This window comes from Myodes glareolus, chromosome 12 (genome assembly GCF_982192425.1).
Source record: "Myodes glareolus chromosome 12, mMyoGla1.1, whole genome shotgun sequence".
In the NCBI taxonomy this organism is placed as follows: Eukaryota; Metazoa; Chordata; class Mammalia; order Rodentia; family Cricetidae; genus Myodes; species Myodes glareolus.
In genome coordinates, this window is record NC_142037.1 from 16,335,821 (window position 1) to 16,358,397 (window position 22,577).

The 22,577-nt window shown below is 38.1% G+C and overlaps 1 pseudogene; it reads left to right on the top strand.

Moving 5' to 3' along the window:
• The first annotated feature begins 4,307 nt into the window (after nucleotides 1-4,307).
• LOC148120155 (T cell receptor alpha variable 13-1 pseudogene) lies at nucleotides 4,308-6,573 on the top strand (annotated as a pseudogene).
• The last annotated feature ends 16,004 nt before the right edge of the window (nucleotides 6,574-22,577 follow it).

Consider the following 22,577-nt stretch of genomic DNA (forward strand, 5'->3'; position numbering starts at 1 on the left):
ATCTGCTGTGCCAGACAGTGAGGCAGAGGACCCATGCTAGCCTGTACTTATTAAACAAAACCTTGCTTTTGCATTCTGAAGTGTCTTCTTGGGGGTTCTAGTACTCAGGCACAACCCTAAAAGAATTTCTGTTTCTGGGAATAATATTATAAGACACTAAAAAGCAATCATTTTCAGGCTGTACAAAAACAAAGCACAACAGCTGTGAAACTCTCAATAGTACTAATAGCCTTCCTCTTAAAATGGTTAACTGACAAACCTATCTGGCTTGGGCATTGGCTTTTGACATAGAGAAGCTACAGGCTTTGAAACAGATGGTTCAGGAGTAGCTAAATGCTGTACATATTGAAGAATCTACCATCCCTTAGATTTCTCCTGTGTTTGTTATTAAAAAGAAATATGGAAAATGAAAAATGCTGATAGACCTGAGAGCAATGAATAAAATAATTCAGCTGATGGGCTCTCTACAGCATGGAATACCTTTGCCTTTTCTAATACCTAAAAAATGGCCTATTTTAGTTGTTGACTTAAAAGACTGTTTCTTCACTATACCTTTACAGGAAAAAGATAGGGAAAAATTTGCCTTCATGATGTCTACTAATAAATACTCTCATCCAATTAAGAGATATCAATGGAAGAATCTTGCACAGGTAATGTTAAATAGTCCTACACTGTGCAAATATTTTCTGCAAAAATTCTTGGAAACAATTCATGGACAGTTTCTACAAACTACAATTTACCATTATATGGATGTTACCTTATTAGCTGATTCAAAGGTAGAAACTTTAGGGAAAATGTTCAGAGAAGTAAAGAAAGTCTTTTGATAATATCTTAGTAGCTGATTCAAAGGTAGATACTTTAGGAAAAAAATGTTTGGAAAAATAACAAAAGTATTGCCTTGCTGGGTATTACAAATTACTCCTGAAAAATTCAGAAAGGAGATTCTTTTAATTACTTAGGATATTCAATTGTTCTATAAAGAATTGGACCCCAAAGGAACAAATGAGAAGAGATCAATTGCAGACTCTTAATGACTTTCAAAGATTGCTAGGAGACATTTCCAAATTACTGGTCATTATTGAGATAGAACCTGATAAACTAAGAAATTTGTTCAGCACCCTAGAGAGGGACTAAACCTTAAATAGTCCACGGGAATTATCAGCTGAAGCTGAAAGAGAATTGGTTTTGGTGGAAAAGAAATTACAGAATGCACATGTGGATCATGTGAATCCAGTGTTTAACTAGATTCTGGTTATATTGCCTGCTAGGGAAACCACTACAGGAATTTTGATACAGAAGTAAGATATTATATTGGAATGGATATTTCTATCACATAAACAGGGTAAAAAAATTAAAAATGCATGTGGCAAAGTTTCTGTTTTGATTTTAAAAGAAAATTAAGGCTTCATCAAGAGACAGAAATGAATTTTGCATGCAAATTGATGGAAATAGAAAACGCTTTACTGAGTGAGGTAAGCCAGACCCAAAAAAAGGAATATGGTATGTATTCACTCATAAGTGGATTCTAACCATAATTAAAGGTCTTTGAGCCTATTATTCGAGATCCTAGAGAAGCTAAATAAGAAGGTGAACCTGACGAAAATCATGTAGCTATCCTTCTGGAGATTGGAAATAGACAAGAGTGCCAGGTAACCTCGGGAGCATGAGGGGGTTGGGGGCTGTTGGAAGGGGAGAGGGTTAGAGAGAAGGGAGTAGGGGAGGAATGGGGAAAGATGGGGGACTGGGATGGGGGGGAGGGAGGAAGGATGGATATGGGATCAGGCAAGTATATACCTCAACTAAGGGAGTCATTTTAGGGTTTACAAGAGACTTGATTATAAAGGGGATCCCAGGTCCAAGGAGAGATCCCCAGATGGTTCTCTGGACAGAGGAGAGGGTGCCTGAAATGGCCTTGGCCCACAACCATACTGATGAATATTTTGCATATCACCATAGAACCCTCATCTGGCGATGGATGGAGATGGAGACGGAGAACCACGTTGGAACACTGGACCTAGCTCCCTAGGTCCAAATGAGAGGCAGAAGGAAAGAGAACGTGAGCAAAGAAGGCAAGGGTAGAGGAAACCTTCATCCAACGTTGGATGGCGATACAGACGGAGACCCATATTGGAGCACCGGACTGAGAACTCCACGGTCCAAATGAGGAGCAGAAGGATGAAGAAAATAAAAAAAAAAGTAATCAGGACTGCGAGGGATGCGATCACCCACTGATACAAGGGGACTGATATAATGAGAATTCACCAAGGCCTGTTGGACTGGGACTGAACGAGGACGTGATCCAACCAGATTCTCTGAATGTGGCTGGCCCGGAGCCTTTCTGAAAAGCCATTGACAATGACACTGGGACTTGCTTCCTCTGCATATACTGGATTTTGGCGATCCAGTCTGTTTGGATTCTCACCTTTCCTGGACCTGGAGGGAGGGGGGAGGAACTTGAACTTCCCACAGGGCAGGAAACCCTGACTGCTCTAGGGAATGGAGAGGGAGGAGGAGAGGGAGTGGGGGGAGTGGGAGGGTGTTGGGAGAAGGGGCGGAAATGGAAACTTTTATAATTTAATAAAAGAAAAAAAAAGAGACAGAAATGAACCCAGCAGAAATTATAATGCCTTTAACTAAGCAAAATCTCCTCATTATGGAAAAATAATGAATATTGATAAATTACTTGTAGTATCTTTGGGAAAAGATAAACAACAGTTATCCCCAAAATTGAGAAACTTAAATTCATAAAGGGAACGAGTTGGGAATTTCTATACATTGTGTGAAGAACACCAATAACTCAGGAAAAGCTATATAAAATCAGGAAACTTAAGGAAAATAGTTCAAAAATCTTATAATTCTGTGCAAAAGTCAGAATTATATGCCATTCTTGTGGTACTAATGGATTTTATGGAACCTCTCAATATAGATACTGATTTTAAGTATGCAGAAAGAGTTGTTTTACATATTGAAATTGTTGAATTCATTCCTGATAAAACAGAATTAGCTTTGTTTTTTGCATAATTACAGAATATCATCAGATCCCATAGGGGTCTTCCATGTCCTCTAGTATAAGGTAATAATGAAATTGATTAATTATTAATAGGAAGCATGCTGGACACCTCAGAATTTCATAAACAAACACCATATCAACAGCCAATGTTTAAAAAAGGATTTTTCCAACACTTAGCAACAAGTCAAGGAAATTGTAAAGAAAAATATGTACTACTCTTCCCTTCTATAAATAATCTCTATTACCTACAGGAAGTAATTCTAAAGATATGCAAAGAAATGGAATTTGACAAATGGATGTGCTTCCTCAGCACTGAATCTGTCAATTTCTTTTGGTAAGATTGCTACTTACATTATATTAGCCCTACCAATCCATGAGTATGGAGATATTTTCATTATTTGATGTCTTCTGCTTCATTTATCCACATTTTAAAAGTCTTAATCTACGAGCTTTTCCCTTGCAAGGTCAGAGTTTTTTTCCAAGATATTTTATGATTTCTGACAATATTTTTTACAGGTATAGCTTCTCTGGAGTCTTTCTGATGATTATGGATTAAACAGTGTTTTTGTTTTAGTTTTTTCCCAATGTGTCCATTTCTTTTACCATGTCAACAATATCTGGAGTCCCTCTTCTCTGTCTTCTGCTCTGTTGGTAAAGCTTACATTTAAGACTTTGGTTTGACTCCCTAAATTTTTAATTTCTAGTTTTATCTCATGTTGTGTTTTCTTCAGTGTTTCTATTTCTACTTGCATGTCTTCAGCTGTTTTCTTCATTATATTACACTGTTTTGTGTGTTTTCACAGTCTTCTTTAAGGGACTTAGTTATATTCTCTTTAGGATCCTTGGTCAAGTTCATAATTATCTATTTTTATGTCCTTATCTTGTGGTTCAGTTGCATTGCATATTCTGTTATAGAATTACTGGGTTCTGATACATGCATACTTTCTTGGCTATCAATGCTTATGTTTATGTATATGTCTAGGATTGGGATATAATTTTTCTATTTTAGTGTCTGATATTTTCTTTTTTCAGCAGATATTTTCCCCTGGTTTCTGCTGAACTCTCTAGACCTTAGTGAAGTATGGGCTTTACTGTATGTTAGGAAGTGCTTCTATGTGCCAACGTGTGATAGACAGGAATAGACGTGGGCTAGGTGAAAAGGTTGAGAAAGACTTCAGTAGCAAACTAAAAGGATCCTGTTTGCAACTGGAGGTAGGATCCATTGAGCGTTGGAGTGTGGTGGGAAGAGGGGTTCCTGAAGTAGTAGTAAGGCAAAGAGTTGTGTGGCGATATACGGATGGAAGGGCTAGAGACCCTGGGTCTGAACCAAGAGTTGCAGTGTCTTGTAACTGAAGTTGAGGAAGGGAACTGTAAGCAGTTGGTGCCAGGCTGATCATAAGAATAAAGAGATTGTAATGGAGGATAAGAAGGATAGGGTGAATAACTTAGCTGAGACCCTCCAGTGTGGTCACTTGGGTAGAAAGTATTTTTATGTATTGCAGGGTAATACTAAGGAAAGGGAATGGACTAGAGTGGATACTAAGATGGTCTACAAGTAAGAGGGAAACTGCAAGTTTTGGTGGAATCCCTGAGGGATGGAGGAAGAAAGGAAAAACAAGCCCATTTTAAATAGGTGTGGAGTCTGAATCCACGTGGGCACCAGATGAAGATGCCACTTAAAAGAAAATCCCACATTAGCTCAGAATTGAGCATAATAGACGGTTATTTATTTAGGAGTAGACTCACAAATCAATATTCTCTGTTGGAATGGAGAAGAACAATCGAATCCCACAGCTGGAAAAGAGAGAGACCAGATACACACTTCACATCCACATAAATAGTATAAGAGGCCATGCCCCAGTGGGCAGGTAACTTAAAGTCTATCAGCTGTAGGATTTCCTACAGCAATGGTCTGCTAGAGGTCTGAAGATGGTACCATGGGAACTAAAATTAGTAGACAAAGGACAGTGATGATGCCCTATCTGTTTTCCAAGCCTGTGTGTACACTGCATTCCCAGATAGACAGTGTTTGTAGTTGTTCACAGTAGAGACAAAGAAAAGGAAATGGGCTTGAATCAGAGGGTGCTGGGAAAGTCTACAGGAAGGGGGAAAGATGGAGTCCGCCACTGCTCTTCTGTCAGAAACTCAGACTAGATGCTGGGGAGTGAGTGAAATGGATGGTGCCATCCTCAGGACCAAATGACTTCTGAAAACTTTCCTAAGGGTAAACTATGTGCATTTGTGATTTCAGGACAACCTCTCTAGAAATTAAGTTACATGAATGAAAACAGGGTATCTGTGTTGTCATAAAGAACTCACTAAAATAGAAAAAATTATTTTTTTTCTTACCACAGAAAGCCCATGAAAGACTTGAAAAAATCTATTCCCCAAGTATCATAACTGTATGTTATGTATCAAGGGTACATATTGACTCTGCATTTGAGAAAAGGGAGAGATGTTTGGTGAGTAATTCAAGCATTCTGAGATATGGTAGTGGATTAGGGAACAGTTAAAGACAGAAGAAATGTTGTTGCACACACACACACACACACACGAATGTATTACATATATATTTACATATGAAAGCATAATATATACACATATATATTTATAGAAGTATGAGAATGTCATGTAAGATTTAAATATAAGAAGCAAACTCACCAGTGTGTACAAATATCATTCTTGATCTCTCAACACTAGAACCCACTTGACCTGACATATTTCTGTTTTGTGTGTCTGAGTCCCTCCAAAGGTCAGAGAACACTAAAGCAGAGGCTTCTCTGGTTAGGAGTGTAACCACAAAGTGGGAGTAGATCTCAACTTCTGGGATGTATGCAGAGGACTCACTTCCTTGTATGCTGATTGTGCAGGTTGAGGGCAGAAGCACAGCCTTTTTCTCAGTGACTGAGTGGATGACTCAAGAGGTAGAATTGTTCTTAAGAAAGAACAATACCACAATAGCTGTAGTTGACCTCCAAACTATCACAATTACACCCTGGATATTAATTTAACTGGAAGAACAATGAAGGCAAATGTCACTACTTCATTCATATTCTTGTGGCTGCAACTGGATGGTGAGTTAAGATTTTAAGACCTCTGAATACTCAGTGGGTATTTCTGAGATATCCAGGAGGAACTATATTTTGTTCAACTTTTCTCTACTGACTGTAGAAAAAGAGAATTCTGGAAAGTGATGACCTGACAACTGTTCTCCTTTCTCTCCATCTTTCTGTGTAGGGCTGAGCCAAGGTGAGCAGGTGGAACAGCGTCCTTCCACCCTGAGATTCCAGGAGGGAGCCAGAGCTGTCATCAACTGCACATATGAAGACAGCGCCTCATCCTATTTCCCTTGGTATAAGCAAGAACCTGGGAAGCATCCTAAGCTCATTATTGCCATTCTGTCTAATATGGAAAAAAAGCAAGACCAAAGACTGAACATTTCACATAATAAGAAAGCCAAACACTTCTCCCTGCACATCACAGACAACCAGCCTGGAGACTCTGCCATGTACTTCTGTGCTGCAAGGACACAGTGCTCCCCAGGCACCTGCAGCCTGTCCTAAAACCTGCCACGGGGCCTGGAGCCACATCCACATCCTGTGTAACAGGCCTTCCAGTGCAGCATGTGTCAGTTGTTAGTTTTCAAGTGGCAACTACAGTATAGATATCATAAACACAAAATAATAAAGTTAGCTTCAAGTCACTCAAAACAATTTAGAAGAGTTTCTTCCTATCTTTTGTAATTTTTGAAAAATTTCATTTGCAGTGTTATAATCTTCCTTTCCCTTTCTTCCTTCGAGCCCCTTCTATACATCCTTTTCCTCAATCCCTCTAAAACGCATAATCTTTTTAACTACTATTAATTTTTATCAAGTTATTATTTTAAAATTAACTTATTATCTTTTTAACTATTATTACATGTGTGTGTAAATGTAATTAGCTATGTTTGATTATTGTTGTTTGTATGTATATAATATTAGGACTGACAACTTGATATTGAAAAGCCAATTGGGAGAATTATCCTCAGGGATGAAAAATTCTTTTTCTCTCCCTAAATTGTGTGTAGGTTTTGTCTAGAGATTGGGCCACCATGAAATTTAAGCAGTAAGATAGGAGATGAATATCAAAAGGATACAAACAGGAAAAATAAATCAAATTATTATCAGTTGATATGATATTCTATCTAAGAGACTCCAAACACTCTATCAGAAACATCCTACAAATTATCAATGAATTCTGCTATATAGTAGGATACCAAATACACTTACAAACATCAGGAGACTTTCTATACATCACCAATAAACATGCTGAGAAAGAGATCATCCACACATACCCATTCACTACAGCTTAAATATTAAAATATCTAGGAATAAACCTAATAAGGGAAGTTAAATACTTCTACAAGAAAAAATTTAAATCTCTGAAGAAAAAGTCTGAGGAAGACATTAAAAAATGGAAACTTCTCTACTGTTCATGAATTAATAGAATTAATGTTGTCGGAATGACCACTGTACGAAAAGTGATTTAAAGATTTAGTAATTCCCAATTGAACCCCACAATGTCCTTCACAGACATAGGAAATAAAACACCTATATTTTTTAAGTAATTTTATTAAATTATAAAAGTTTCCATTTCCGCCCCTCCTCCCACCACCCTCCCACTCCCCCCACTCCCTCTCCTCCTCCCTCTTCGTCCCTAAGAGCAGTCAGGGTTTCCTGCCCTGTGGGAAATTCAAATTCCTCCCCCCTCCCTCCAGGTCCAGGAAGGTGAGTGTCCAGACAGACTGGATCCACAAAATCCAGTATATGCAGAGGAAACAAGTCCCAGTGCCATTGTCAAAGGCTTTTCAGAAAGACTCCGGGCCAGCCACATTCAGAGAATCCGGCCACATTCAGAGAATCTGGTTGGATCGAGTCCTCGTTCATTCCCAGTCCAACTGGCCTTGGTAAACTCTCATTAGATCTGTCCCCTTGTATCAGTGGGTGATCGCATCCCTCGAAGTCCTTATTTCCTTTTTCATTTTCTTCATCCTTCTGCTCCTCATTTGGATCTTGGGAGGCTCAGTCCGGTGCTCCAGTGAGGTTCTTTGTCTGTATCGCCATCCATCATCGAATGAAGGTTCTCTCTGCCCTTGCCTTCTTTGCTCACGTTCTCTTTCCTTCTGCTTCTCATTTGGACCTAGGGAATTAAGTCCAGTGTTCCAATGTGGGTCTCTGTCTCTATCTCCATCCATCACCAGATGAAGATTCTATGGTGATAAACAAAATATTCATCAGTATGGTTATGGGCCAAGGCCGTTTCAAGCACCCTCTCCCCTGTCCAGAGAACAATCTGGGGATCTCTCCTTGGACCTGGGATCCCATTTATAATCAAGTCTCCTGTAAACCCTAAAATGACTCCCTTAGTTGAAATATATTCTTCCCTGATCCCATATCCATCCTTTCTCCCTCCTCCCCATCCCAGTCCATCGAGCTTTCCCTATTCCTCCCTTACTCCCTTCTCTCTAACCCTCTCCCCTTCCAACAACCCTCCCACCCCCACAAGCACCCGAGGTTACCTTGAACTCTTGTCTATTTCCAGTCTCCAGGAGGATAGCTACATGATTTTCATCAGGTTCACCTTCTTATTTAGCTTCTCTAGGATCTTGAATAATAGGCTCAAAGACTTTTAATTATGGTTATAATCCACTTATGAGTGAATACATACCATATTCCTCTTTTTGGGTCTGGCTTACCTCACTCAGTAAAGCGTTTTCTATTTCCATCCATTTGCATGCAAAAGTCAAGATGTCATTGTTTTTTTACTGCTGAGTAAAACTCTAATGTGTATACACAGACCTTGAGAGAACAATAATCAAGTTTATATGGAAAAACAAAAAAACCAGGATAGCCAAAACAATCTTATACAATAAAGAAACTTCTGGAGGCATTACCATCCCTGACTTCAAACTCTATTACAGAGCAACAGTATTGAAAACAGCTTGGTATTGGCATAACAACAGAGAAGTCGACCTATGGAATCGAATAGAAGACCCAGGTATTAACCCACAAACGTATGAACACCTGATATTTGACAAGGGAGCTAAAGGTATACAATGGAAGAAGGAAAGCATCTTTAACAAATGGTGCTGGAATAACTGGATGTCAACCTGTAGAAGAATGAAAATAGATCCATATCTATCACCATGCACAAAACTCAGGTCCAAATGGATTAAAGACATCAACATTAACCCGACCACTTTGAACCTGATAGAAGAGAAAGTGGGAAGTAGTCTACAAGATATAGGGACAGGAGACCACTTCCTAAGCAGAACCCCAAGAGCACAGACAATAAGAGAAACAATGAATAAATGGGACCTACTGAAACTGAGAAGCTTCTGTAAAGCAAAGGACACTGTCAGTAAGACAAAAAGGCTACCTTCCGACTGGGAGAAGATCCTCACCAACCCCTCATCAGACAAAGGTCTGATCTCCAAAATATACAAAGAACTCAAGAAACTAGACACTAAAACTCTAATTAACCCAATTTAAAAATGGGGTACTGATCTGAACAGAGAATTCACAACAGATGCACTTCGAATGGCCAAAAGGCACTTAAGGTCATGCTCAACCTCCTTAGCGATCAGGGAAATGCAAATCAAAACAACTTTGAGATATCATCTTACACCTGTCAGAATAGTCAAACTGAAAAACACCAATGATAGCCTATGCTGGAAAGAAAGTGGAATGAGGGGAACACTCATCCATTGTTGGTGGGATTGCAAACTTGTGCAGCCACTGTGGAAATCAGTGTGGCGGTTTCTCAGGAAACTGGGAGTCAACCTCCCTCAGGACCCAGCACTTCCACTCTTGGGAATATACCCAAGAGATGCCCTAACATACTACAAAAGCATTTGTTCTACTATGTTCATAGCAGCACTATTTGTAATAGCCAGAACCTGGAAACAACCTAGGTGCCCCTCAATAGAAGAATGGTTAAAAAAGGTGTGGAACATATACACATTAGAGTTTTACTCAGCAGTAAAAAACACCTATATCCATACAGAAGCACTCAGAACATGAAAAAGACAAGACCAAAAGAGAAATGCTACACAGCATATAATAATTAAAACATTAATTATACATAGAACAGAAAGTTTAATGGAAACTGGTCATGAAAAAAAACATGGGTTATATTTAAAAACAAAAATTAATATTGATCGATTAATAATTAGCAATTTCAATATCCTACTTTCTAAGGTAAAGAGTTCACCTGAACAAAATATCACAAGAGAAACCATCAAAATAAATTGAAATTCTACACCAAGTGCGCTGAACAGATACTAGCAAATACTCTATCCAAATGGCAAAAAATGCACAATCTATTCATCAGCACATTGAAGATTTTCTAGAATGGACCACATCTTGGGATTTAAAAACAAAAGTTTACAAATTAAAAGAAATTTAAATTATTCCTTGTATTCTATCTGACAACAATGCAATAACACATATATAAATGTATATATAATATATATATAAATATATTTGTTTATATATATGTGTGTTTATATATATATATATATATGAAAGAAATTCATTCTTTTCTGTTTCTGAAGAGAGTCCTATTGTGCACATTTCTTCTTCTTTTTCCCCCATAAAATGCACCCCAATCACACCTGATTCCCATTCCTTCCAAATTTACCCTCTCATCCTGTAACCTGCTCCACAAAATAAAAAAAAAAAAATACACCAAATTTAAATCGGGTTGCCCATATACTCATTGCAACCTGGTCAGTCTCCCACTGCTCAGCCCCTTAAAGATAGTTGAGGTCTATCTCCAACCTCCAGAAGCCGTCAACTGTAAAGAGAAAATTTCGACGTCTTTATAACAATTATTAAGGACTCCCTTCAAAAGCTTCCTGTCTGTCTTTCTTTTGGGGGTAGAGGTTAGGGAGCGGTTGTCACAGAAGCCTTCAATGTCTCTCATTCTCAGTTATGAGTCAGTAGCTGTAGACACAACAGCAAAAGAAGCTTCCTTGCCCATAATAGCCAGCAGCACAGAACACAGACTTCTGGCAGCAGCATGAATTACAAACATTATGTTAAATGAAATAAGCCAATCACAGAAAGACAATATTGCAAAATCTCTTTCATAAGTAGAATAGAGCGTTGATATTAGTGAAGTTGAAAATGGAATGGTAGTTATCAGAGTCCTGGGAGAGCAGAAGATGAGGAGATGAGGAAGACAGATATACAGATGTGATCACTAAGAGTATGGCGTTCTCATGTGCTACGGCAATGTAAAGTGACTAAAGTTGTCAAGCATGTTTTACGTACTTCAAAAGTACAGAAGGAAGGATTTTTAATTTTTTACTATAAAGAGATGAAAAATATTTGAGGAGATACATATATGTTCATTGGAATAGAACAATATATACATGCATTTTATAACCTTTGTTTTTTATATGAGTAAAAATATAATTAAGTAAAAACTAAAATAAAGAAGTGAATAAACTGTTCAGTTTCAATTTAATTCACCCTGCAAAATAAAATACTCCAGTAAAAAGACAAATACATGTATATTAAGCAATTCATTATTAAATGATGAAAAAATCAGAGAAGAAATTAAGAAACAAAAAATTTCTTTGAGCTAAATAAAACTACAAGAAATACAACAAAACATTTTGAGACACATTGGAAGCAGTACTAAGATAGAATTTACAGCTCTATGTAACTACATTAAAATTAAGAAAAAGCACAAATAAATGGCTTAACTATTAAACTCAAAAATTTTGAAAAGAATAAGGAAAATCCACAACCAGTTGATGGCAATAAATAATAATAATAATAATAATAATAAAACAAGAGCAGAAATCAATGAAATAGAAGCAAAGCAAACAAAAAAAGAGCCAATGTGTCTAAAAGTTTGTTCTTTACGAAGACCGACAGGTGAACAGATCTCTGGCTCAACTCAACAAAAGAAAAAAAAAGAGGTGACCCAATTTATCAGTATCAAAAGTGAACAGGAAAACATGACAACAGATACCAAAGAAATTCAAAGTATCATGAGGGAATATTTTAAACACTTATACTGCATTAAGTTGGAAAACAGAGAAGAAACACAGTGATTTCTAGATTTAACCAAACCATCAAAATTACCAAAGAAGTCAACAATCTAAACAGGCATATAACAAAAGAGGAATTTGCAATAGTAGTGAAATGCCTCTGAGCTTTAAAAAAAAAAAAAACAAAAACTTCAGAACAGATGTACTGATAGAAGAATTCCATCGGACATTCAAAGAATATCTATAGCTAGTCTTTCTTAAACAACTAAAGAAAATACAATAAAAAGGAGCATTCCTGAATTCCTTTTTTGAAACCACTATTTTTCTGATGCCCTAATCAGGCAAAGACACAACAATAAAAATGAAGCTACAAGACAATATCCCTGATGAAGATAGGATTAAAATTACATTTTTTATCTATTAGAGTCTTTAAAAAAACACCAATCCAAATTCCCACTACCCCCTCTCCTCCCATTCCCTCTATATACCCTCCTATCCCACCCGCTCTAATCCTTTGCATTGTGGAAGGTTCAAGGCCCCCATAATACATCTAGACTGAGCAAGCTATACATCCAAAGAAAATGGGATTCCAAAAAGCCAGTACATGCAGTAGAGACAAATCCCAGTGACACTCCAATAGACTTGCCACTATGACCACAATGGCTGTATCTCTGGATGCAGGTATGGTTCAAAATACACAAGTCAATTTATGTAATAAAATATACAAACGGACTTAAAGACAAAAAAAAGTACCAGATCATCTGATAAATACAGAAAAAGCTTTAACAAAATTCAACATGTCCTTGTGATAAAAGTCCTAGAGAATATAGGACTAGAAGAAAGATGCCTCAACACGATAAAAACTACACATGAAAAACCCACAGCCAATATCATCATAGATGAAAAAAAGCTTGAATAATTCCCTTCGGTGTCAGGAATGAGAGAGGGATTTCCACTAGCCCCATTCCTTTCCACATTGATCTTGAAGCAATAAACCAAAAGAAGAAATACAAAGAGAGAAAGAAGTCAAACTATCCATATTTGCAAATGATGGGTGGGATAGTATACATTAGAGATCTCAAAATTGTACCAGAATGCTTCTAGATATGACCAAAACATTCACCAATATGGCACTGTACAAAATCCACTTGTAAAACTGAATAGATTTGTATATCCCACCACCAAACAGAGAAGCAGATCATGTGCACATGCCCATTTACAATAACCTCAAAGAAAAGAAAATATCTGTGAATAAACCTAACCAAGTAAGTGAAGGAACTCTATGCAGGAAACTAAACCACTGAAAAAGAGATGGAGAAAATCACTATAAAATGGAATGATATCCCATGCTCACGGATTGGTAGAATTAACATTGTAATAGTGACTAGTATGCCAAAGGATATTCAGAGATTCAGTGCAATCCTAATCAATATCTCAATCTTATTCTACACAGAAAAGAAAAATCACTATCTTTAAATTTATACAGAATCAGAAAAAAACTGGGTAGTTAAAATAAGCATGAGCAAAAGGAATATTGTGGTGGGAATACAGTTTCTGAGATTAAGATATATTACTGAACTAAAGTATTATAAGTAATATGGTTATGTCATAAAAACATATATGCAGACTGATGAAACAGAATTGAAGACTCGCTTGAGCACATGTAACTTCAGCCACTTAATACTAAACAAAGATGACAAAAACATTTGATGAAGAGAGAAAAAAAGACATCTTCAATGATTGGTGCTAATATAAAAAGATAAACACATACAGAAAAATGGAAATAAACGAGTATCTACCACACAGCACAAAAACTAGCTCCAAATAGATCAAAGACATAAATGTGAAACAAAAAACATTAAAATTGTCAGAAGAAAATGTAGGTAATATCTTGCATGATATGGGGAAAGGACTTTCTCCTAGGCTTTCAATTGTCCAAAAATTAAGGTCAATGCTTGAAAATTGGGAGTTTATGAAACCAAAAATCTGCACAGTTAACAAGATGAAAAGATAGCCCAAATAATGGGAAAGAGTCTTTGCCAGATATACATCTGGCAGGATTAATACACAGAATATAGAAAGAACTTAAAATATAAAAAGTAAAAAAAAGAAATATTAAAAAATGAACCCCAGTCCTGAATAAAGAATTCTCAAAAGAAACAACAACATGATTAAAAATATCTACAAAAACTTTAATATTCCCTATAATTTAGAGAAATATAAATTAAAGAATTTGGGATTTTGTCTTACCCCAGTCAGAAGGGCAAATATCCATGAAAAAACAACTGAGAGCAGATGCTGGAGGGGACTCATTCACCAGGGGTGGGCTTGAGAGCTGGTGCATTCACCATTAAAATCAGTTTGGATGATTATCAAGAAGTTAAAAATTAATATCCTATGTAACTTCGCCATACCACACCTCAGCATATGCCCAAAGGACTGACCATCCTACTCCACAGACACTTGTTCTATCATATTTACTGTTTTGTTAACAATAGGGAGGTAAAAACCATCTAAGTGCTCAACAATTGATCAACGGATAATGAGCATGTGGTACAGATACACTACGGGATACTCTTCAGTTGTAAGGGAAGATGAAATTGGGAACATTACAAGTAAACAGGTGGAGCTAGACAGAATCATATGGAGTGATATAACCTTGATCCAGAAGGCTAACATCATATGTTCTCACTTTTTAGAGGTTCCTGTCTCCAAATCTTCTGTTATGAGTTAATAGTGTATAGTAACTACAAAAACCAGGAAAGTGAAATGGAACCAATCCCAAGGGGATTGAGGGAACACCAGCAAGGAGATTAGCAGGGTAGAAGTTATCTGATCTAGTAAGTGGGGAAAGTGGTGGCTCTTGAAGGAGGGATAGAGATGTAAGCACAGAAGAAGGAGGCGAGAGTAAAGAGAGTAAAGGGGGTAAAGAGTATCGGGATTCAAGTAATCTGATAGGGGAAATGGGAAAAGGTAGGTTTTTTATACAAGGGGGAGGGAAATAAATTCAAGAGAAGTGGGTAAAGTAAATGTAAGAATTTCTGAAAATGACAAAAGGAACCATATTATGGACTATTTACCTAGGAAATAACTCCTATATATAATGAATATATATTCATCCTGTGGGCAGATGGTACTTTTTCAAGACCCAAAAACCACCTAACAAAACTTCAATACCATTCATAAGAAGCCCTATTTTGAGCTCATAGCCAGGGCTATCCAAGGGACTCCAAAAACATACACCTATTCTGTTGTCTTTGATTATCACCCAAAGGTGGTGAGTCCCTATGATTGATGACACCAGTCATTGAGACACAGGGCCCAGAAACCACTAAGCTGGGACTGATCAGAATGCACCTTCCAGAGGACTGGCTTCCTTGGTATAAAAAGTGCTATGCAAGCTGCCAAAGGAGGAAGGCAACAGAGTCCTTCCCAGTTATGATATCTATGAACCACATCAACCATCAGTAGGCTCAATAATCCTCCAGGTGCAGTAATGGCACAAACCTTAACAGTACCCAACAGCTCTCTAATAAGACTGATGATGCACTCCACAATAGGGATACTGTGCCTGGTTTTGGAAATCTAGATAACTTATAAATGGCATGTAAATTTGTTGGAGGAGAATCTAGAACCTCTGTTTTATGAAACCAACATAATCCCTAATAACAATCTATAAACAATTGTCCTTATACCCACAGATAACTGTAGCCATCACTCCTTATCAAGAAAACTTCTCTTTGCAACAGATAGAGGTCAATGAAGAATACCATAACTAATCAAAATGCAGAATTGTGGATTCCAGGCCCAGTGGATCCAACTTTAAAATGCTCCTGTATCTTAATCTCAGGGAACATTGCAGAAGAGAAGGCAGAATGCAATACCAAACAGTAAAAATGTGGCCATGAATTTTAAGGAAAGGGGAAAGGGTATCTGGAAGAGTTTGCAAGGAGGAAAGATAAGGAAGAAATATTATAGTTTAATAATAAACAGAAAAATAGTAATAAAAAATAACATCTGAAGTAGAGAGGACAGAATAGTAGCCCAAGCTGCAACTTTTGTTTCCTATTACCACGGGGTGCTGTTTGCCCTAGATCTAGAAAAAGAAGTCCACCCCCCACATCTGATAATACCATGACATACTAACATGGCTAATTTCTTAAATGTACTTCTGTTAAGACAAAGAGGCTGTAATAATCTTGGGCTACTGCCGTATTCATGGTGCTTCTTTTTCCTACAGAATAAAAATGTAAATGATGCATAAACTGGCCACGTATTAGTAACTTAGTTATTACCTTAGGACATAAAATAACCAATAAAGACAAAACAATTACCAACTTGGGTGATTGCAACTAATCACCCAAGCTGTGAAAACAACTGTGAACATGATCACAAGAAGCTGGAAGTACATGTATCATGGTTACATTTAATCCCTGTGCATTCTTAGGAAGGAAGGAGATTCATGTTTTAAACGTATGGAGATTAACCTAAAAACACTGAGAAAATCCCATTACCCATGAAGGCAAAAAGTGAAGTCTGTTATGTAGACTTTATGGGGAGATCAAGTCAGTTTGTGTTAGCAGGAAAAGTTTTAAGGGTGACGAGGAATTTTTTTAAAAGTTCAGATCTCTCCATAGAGCTCAATCTCTGTTTCTTCACTTGTCCTGAAATTTCAAAATATTTGAGTATTTTTAAGGCAGTGTGATTCCTCCACTGATAAAACTTCAATTAAAAAATGCCTTAAAATTGACATTCACTTAGAACAGAGAAAATATGACCTTTGACATAGCAGTGATCCTCAGTCCAATCAAAGAGTTCATTATTTCCATGTCTTTTAGCAAATATTGCCACATTTAACTGTTTACTCTCTGGACACCAGGTGGCGCAGTACCATAACACTATAGCATTTCCTGTGTGAATTTAAATTTAGACTCATTGTTTCTCCTTTCAACATGCTAAGCATCAAGACTTTTTATCTAGATGGCATGAAGGATGAGCTCCTCTCCAAGCTTCGTGACTGCTATACTCCTTGTACTGGGTAAGTAAAGTGATTTAAACTTTTCACACTTTTATGTCAAAAAATTCTGGAGCCCTGAATTCATCCAAGAGCTTTGTTTTTAAGGTGACATACATATCTGTTTTATTTCTGTTTTTTCCTCCAGCAAGAACACATGGAGAATCAGTGACACAGATGGAAGGTCAAGTGACCCTCTCAGAAGAGGACTTTCTAACTATACACTGCAACTATTCAGCCTCAGGGTACCCAACCCTGTTCTGGTATGTACAGTATCCTGAAGAAGGTCCACAGCTCCTCCTCAGAGCCTCGAAAGCCAACGAGAAGGGAAGCAGCAGAGGTTTTGAAGCTACATATGATAAAGGATCCAACTCCTTCCACTTGCAGAAAGCCTCGGTCCAGGAGTCAGACTCAGCTGTGTACTACTGTGCTCTGAGTGACACAGTGACAGAAACCACAGGGGGAGCTGAGCACAAACTCAGCACCAGGGACCTGACTGCTGAGATCCTGCTTCTGGTTAGAACAAGAAGTAGAGTCTTCCATTCTCAGCTCTTGACTGGGACTAAAGGAAATCTGATGCAAAACTGCCCCAGGCAGAGTATGAGACTCCCCCCTCCCACCCCAATAAAGCTGTGTGACTAAGTAAGTTGTCTGCTTGTTGTATGAGATGAAATCTGTCCTCCTCCTTTTCTAATTGCAGGGAACAGGGTGCTCCAGGAAAAGGGATGCCCCTAGTACATCTTCAGAAAGTCTGAAGGGAGAGGTGACAGAAGAACCCAGGGTCCCCAGTCCTAAGATTCCTATAGAGAAGGAATGGAGAGAGGGAAAGAGGACAAAGCCAGGGCTGTCACAGAAGCACAGAGGAGAAAGGTTCTTCAATTGTATAGAGAAAGGGACCTTTTGCTGTTAGTAAGATCAGGTTAACTCTAAACCACAAAGTTTAAGGACCAAGGGTAGAACTTTTGAGAACTCCAAGTGGCTACATAGCAGCTAACTGTCTAAAGAGCCTTGAAAGTAGTTTCAGTGCTTGAGAGAGGGCAAACATAAAACTTAATGCCTGTCACATAAAATACACGCAGCATAAAACAGACACTGTCGACAGTCTCCCAAAGAGTTTAAATCATTGTCTGCTCCTTCTAGAATACAACACAAAGTTCAGACTGTCATATACAATGTTCCATGGGATTTGTTCAGACCTAAATTCTTCAGCATCATCTTTGGGGGAAAAGGGTCCCAGCTCTCACATAGCAATGCTGGTCTCCGTTCAATTTGCTGAACTTCCCAGATGTGATTACTAGACTTTCTAAACAGGAAATGTGCTCCATCAAAAACTTCATGAACCCGACTCTGTAGCATCTACCCTGAAGTGTCAGCTCACGTGTAACTTTTGTAAGGAAACTCACAGATTATCCTGGTCTTGCCATGTAAAGTTGCATGATCCTGACTCTGTCAAAGTCCTTCTGTTACTGTGTCATAGTCCTCCTGTTACTCTGTCATAGTGCTCCTGTTACTGTGTCATAGTGCTCCTGTTACTCTGCCATAGTCCTCCTGTTACTCTATCATAGTCCTCCTGTTACACTATCATAGTCTTCCTCTCACTCTGTCATAGTCCTCCTGTTACCCTATCATAGTCCTCCTGTTACTCTATCATAGTCCTCCTGTTACTCTATCATAGTCCTCCTGTTACTCTGTCATAGTCTTCCTGTTACTCTGTCATAGTCTTCCTGTTACTCTGTCATAGTCCTTCTCCAAGTAACCCAATGTGGAAAACTCATAAAGTAAAAGAAGACAAGATTAAAAGATGTGAGAAACTGTAAAATAACTCTAAAGTCAAGAAATGATGATCATGTTTTAAATTTTACTTCAAACCAAAGTATTCAGAATTAAATAGAAGAATAGAGAATTAAAGTAATGACATATGGAGAAATTTTATAGGATATTTGATTCTTTCTTTTATATTATATTTATTTATTTTCTTTTAAACACTAAATATAATTACATCATTTCCCCCTTCCTTTTCCTACCTCACACCCCTGTCATAGATGACCTTTGCTCCCTTAAAATCATGGTGTCTTTTAATCTGACCTTATTATACAAACAGATAAACACAGACACACACACACACACACACACACACACACACACACACATGAGGGCTTACATACACACTCTTGCCTAAATATATAAATATAATCTACACAGTCTGTTGACTGTTATTCATAGGTATAGTTTCAGGACTGGTCATTTGGTCTTGGTAACCAGTTAGGAGGTTCAACCTGTGGCGGGCTGTTTAAAATCTCAGCATTTCCTGGTTTACTACAGTTGTTTCTCTACAGGTATTGCCTCATGAGATTTTCCAGTTCCACTTTAGCAAGTCTATTGGTGTACTTCTCCAGATCTTGTTTATATACAGAGAACAAGCTAGGTACCCAACCCCAGTTGAGGCTTAATCACTTAAGGCTCAGGGAATAGCAAGGAAGGGAGAATGGGAAGAGTGAAGGACACAGAGGACAAGGAAAGTGTCTGTGAAATTGTGTCTGCTACAAATGAGAGAAAACCTCACTTAGAAGATTTTATTTTAAAAATGTATGACTGAAAGTTACTGTAGTGACCAATGGACCAGTAAGACCATCTTCCCATTACTCTTTCTGTGACTGTAAGGTTCTTCCCACACTCACTAGTCATCTAGGTGTGCAGCACCAATTTCATAAAAGTTATTACTGTTGAAGTGCATCATACACTTGTTCATGTGTGCTAGTAGAAGTAATTAATGCCAATAAATAAATAAATTTTAATTTATTTATGTATTTATTTATCTATTTATTTTTCTATTCAAAAATTTACACTTCCTACCCTCCTCCCATTCCCCTCCTGCTCCCCTACTCAACCTCCTCCCTCCCCCTCCCTCCTTAAGAGAGGGCAAGGAACTCTGTCCTGTGGGAGATCCAAGGCCCTCCCTCCCTACATCCAGGCCTATGAAGCTTTGCATCCAAATAGACTAGGGTCCCCAAAAGCTAGTACATGCAGTAGAAACAAGACCCAGTGCCTTTATCAATAGATTCTCAGTCAGTCCCCATTGTCAGCCACATTCAGAGAGTCTAGTTTGATGGTATGCTCATTCATTCCCAGTCCAGTTGGATTTGGTGAGCTCCCATTAGAACAGGCACACTGTCTCAGTGGATAGACCAACCCCTCATGGTCCAGACTTCCTTGATCATCTTCTCCCTCCTTCTACTCTTCAACTGGACTTGGGGCCTCAGTCCATTGCTCTGATGAGGGTCTCTGTCTCTATCTTCATCTGTCACCCAACAAAGATTCTAGGGTGAAATTAGAGATAATTGTCAGTGTGATAGATGGGCAAGGAAAGTTCAGGCACCTTCTACTCTACTGTTCAAGGACCTAGCTGGGGACATCCCCATGGACACCTGGGATTCCCTCTAGAGCCAAGTCTCTTGCCAACCCTAAAATGACTCCCTTAATGTAGATATCTTCTTCCCTGCTTCTATATCAGCCCTTCCTCCATCTCTACCTTCCCATTTCCCCAAGCTCTCTCCAGTCTTTCCTTTCTCCCTTCTCTCTCCCCGTCTCCCTTTCCCCCACCCCACCCCCATGCTCACAACTTTTGCCCAGCAATCTTGTTTGCTTCCAATTTCCAGGAGAATCTATATATGTTTTTCGTTGGGTTCACCTTATCATTTGGCTAATCTAGGCTTGCGAACTATAGGCTTAATGTCCTTTGTTTATGGCTAGAGTCCACTAATGAGTGAGTACATACCTTATTCATCTTTTTGGGTCTGGGTAACCTCACTCAGGATAGTGTTTTCTATTTCTATCCATTTGCATGCAACATTCAAAATGTCATTTTTTTTACCACTGAGTACTACTCTAATGTGTGTGTGTGTGTGTGTGTGTGTGTGTGTGTGTGTATGTGTATATATATATATATATATATATATATATATATATATATATATATATATGTTCCACACTTTCTTTATCCATTCTTCTATTGAGGGGCATCTAGGTTGTTTCCAGGATCTGGAAATTACCAATAATGTTGCTATGAACATAGTTGAACAAATGATGTTGTTGTATGATTGGGCATCTCTTGGGTATATTTCCAAGAGAGGTATTGCTGGATCCTGAGGTTGATTGATTCCCAGTTTCCTGAAAAACTGCCACATTGATTTCCAAAGTGGTTGTACAAGTTTGCATTTCTACCAACAATGGATGAGTGTTTCCGTTACTCCACATCCTCTCCATAAAAACAGAGACATTGACCTATGGAATTGAATCGAATACCCAGATTTAACCCACAAACCTATGAACACCTGATTTTCGACAATGGAGCTAAAAGTATACAATGGAAGAAAGAAAGCATCTTCAACAAATGGTGCTGGCTTAACTGGATGTCAACCTATAGAAAAATGAAAATAGATCCATATCTATCACCATGCACAAAACCCAAGCCCAAATGGATTAAAGACCTCAATATAAATCCGACCACACTGAACCTGATAGAAGGGGAAGTGGGAAGTAGACTGCAACACATGAGCACAGGAGACCACTTCCTATGTATAACCCCAATAGCACAGACAATAAGGGCAAAATTGAATAGTGGAACCTCCTGAAACTGAGAAGCTTCTGTAAAGCAAAGGACACTGTCATTAAGACAAAAAGACATCCTACTGAATGGGAGAAGATCTTCACCAATCCCACATCAGACAAAGGTCTGATCTTCAAAATATGTAAAGAACTCAAGAAACTGGACATGAAAATTCTAATTAACCCAATTAAAAAAATGGGGTACTGAACTGAAAAGAGAATTCTCATCAGTCAAAGTCCAAATGGCCAAAAGACACTAAGGTCATGCTCAACTTCCTTAGCTATCAGGGAAATGCAAATCAAAACAACTTTGAGATACCATCTTACACCTGTCAGAATGGCTACAATCAAAAACACCAATGATAGCCTATGCTGGAGAGAATAAATTCATTTTCTAAGGTTCATGAAAAGATCAAACAGACCTCTTTTGTAAATTCTAACTCTCTCAATAGTAATTCAATGTTTCTGATGTGTCTTCCTGCTCAAGCCACTGGACATTTTCTTCCAGGATCCCAGTCCTTTGGTTTAGACTCTGTATGAGAGAACCAGACTCCACACAAGTCTACTACCTTCCCACCAGAAACCTTGTCTGCAAGGTCTCAGACCCCATGATCTCCTTTCAAATGAGTAACCCAGCTCCAGTGTGACTCTGCCCTTTCTGAACCCCTCTAGTCCATTGCCTTTAAGCTTTAACTCGGGACTCAGGATCAGTGGATTAAAATCTCATACTAAAGATACAATGAATGACTTAACTGTACATGGAAGGTCTGCTAGGAAAAATGGATTAATAACAAAACCCAAGACAATATATCCCCTCTCCAAAAAATACAACATGTTGCAGTGGTCTCCAGTGAGGCAAGTTAATTGAAACTGAAGAACTTGGATAAAATAAAAAACTATGAATA